Here is a 2384-nt window from a genome sequence, read left to right as displayed (position 1 = left end):
GTACGGTGACGTTGAAGAGATAGAAGTGTTTAAAACTTGGAAACTTATAGTCACGTGGCGACCGGTGGCCACACACACCCACCCTGCGTTCCAATACCCGATTGTGTCGTGGGCAAGTGATGGAGAGAGAGAGCGGCGGGTGTGTGAGAGAATAAAGGCTCCTCAAGTGTCAACAACGGCCCCCGGCTATTATTATCTCCCCTGAGCCGAACAGGAGGTGGAATAAGAGATTAACGGCGATATTTTTTTTATCGCCGATAAGAGTCTTGCGTTAATGCAGCACGTTAACGCCGATAACGGCCCACCACTAGTTTATTTAAAAACATTTGGAAATGGGGCTGCCCTCAGTTGCCCATGCACTGTGTATAGTCTATAGCCTATTTCAGCCTTGTCTGTGGAAAAAAAGATAGCTGGACAACAGAGTTCTTCTGCATAGTTATGCTGCATTTAAATGCATTCATTGGGGCGCTCCGGTGGTGTAGTGGATAGAGCGCGTACCATATTGGCTCCGGCCTTCGTTGCAGTGGTCGCGGGTTTGAATCCGACCCGTGGACCTTTACTGCTAGGAGGGTCTGAATCTCGGCTGTCTAATATTTTCACACAGTGGAGGCACTAGCAGAAAACACTGGGTGTGTGAATGATATTTAACAAAGATCTATAGTTTCAGCAGCACTAACATTGGAGAGGGGCCCCCTAATCATATTTCGCTTAGGGCCCCCTGAAGGCTTGGGCCGGCTCTGCACACACACACACACACACACACACACACACACACACACACACACACACACACACACACACACACACACACACACTTCCTCTTAATGCCCAGTGATGATAACCCTGCAGGAAGGAAAGCTAAATGAGTCAGCCATTTCTTTTTATATTTGGCGGGAAAACTGAAAACTCCAGGAAGTGTTTAAACTACTTTCCATATAGTCACCACACTATGACTGGAACTGGGCCTGACATGAGCAAATACATTATCAACATGCCAGTAACTTATGTGTCTGTCTGTCTGTCTGTCTGTCTGTCTGTCTGTCTGTCTGTCTGTCTGTCTGTCTGTCTGTCTGTCTGTCTGTCCTCTTCACAGCAGACCCGGGTTAGAATCCAGCCCGGGTCGTTCTCTGCATGTCATTCCCCTCTCTGTCTGTCTGTCTGTCTGTCTGTCTGTCTGTCTGTCTGTCTGTCTGTCTGTCTGTCTGTCTGTAGATGAATATAAATGGAAATGTTTAGTTATCAAGCCAAGGCAATAAATAGATAAACTCCAGGGTCACCGTACTCTGAGGAACTGATAGTCTGGAAATGAGCGTGTGTGTGTGTGTGTGTGTGTGTGTGTGTGTGTGTGTGTGTGTGTGTGTGTGTGTGTGTGTGTGTGTGTGTATGTGTGTGTGTGTGTGTGTGTGTGTGTGAGAGAGAGATTGTGTGTACGTGTGCGTGTGTGTATGTGTGTGTGTGTGTCTATGTGTGAGAGAGAGATTGTGTGTGTGTGTGTGTATGTGTGTGTGTGTGTGCGTGTATGTGTGTGTGTGTGTGTGTCTGTGTGAGAGAGAGATTGTGTGTGTGTGTGTGTGTATGTGTGTGTGTGTGTGTGTGTGTGTGTGCGTGTGTGTGTGTGTGTGTGTGTGTGTGAGAGAGAGATTGTGTGTGTGTGTGTGTGTGTGTGTGTGAACTGATAGTAGGGTCAGGAAAGCACAGACACATCCATTGTCAGTAACTTGACGGGCATCGTGCCAAAAAGTTATTTTGACAACAAGCGTTCTCCAAGAATCACTGACTGCACCTTTAATAATAATAATAATAATTGATAGGTTTTATATAGCGCTTTATTGCCTAGGCACTCAAAGACGCTTTACAGGGTTCCTGGTTCAATTCGTTCACAGTCATACCGGTGGTGGTAAACTATGAGAGTAGCCACAGCTGCCCTGGGGCAGACTGACAGAAGCGTGGCTGCCATTCAGCGCCTACGGCCCCTCCGACCACCACCTCAAACATACAGCAGTCATACACATTCACACAAGGCAAGGTGGGTGAAGTGTCTTGCCCAGGGACACAACAACCATGACACAAGTGGCCGGGCGGGGATTGAACCGCCAACCCTTGGACCGTTGGCCAACCCGCTTAACCACCTGAGCCACAGTCGCCCCGAATTTAAAGATTCAGTGTCACAACATGTCCTATGGTGGTAAGGTCATTCCAGTAACTGTGTGTGTGTGTGTGTGTGTGTGTGTGTGTGTGTGTGTGTGTGTGTGTGTGTGTGTGTGTGTGTGTGTGTGTGTGTGTGTGTGTTATTGTCACCTTCCACTGCTTGTCTGTACTGTGTGTGAGTGCGCTGAAAAAAAAAGGAAAGTGAACTGGCATGTTGCTAGCTACTATGCGCCCCC

The sequence above is a fragment of the Ammodytes marinus genome (assembly GCF_949987685.1).
Source record: "Ammodytes marinus genome assembly, chromosome: 17".
Classification (NCBI taxonomy): domain Eukaryota; kingdom Metazoa; phylum Chordata; class Actinopteri; order Uranoscopiformes; family Ammodytidae; genus Ammodytes; species Ammodytes marinus.
This window is presented reverse-complemented; position numbering follows the sequence as displayed.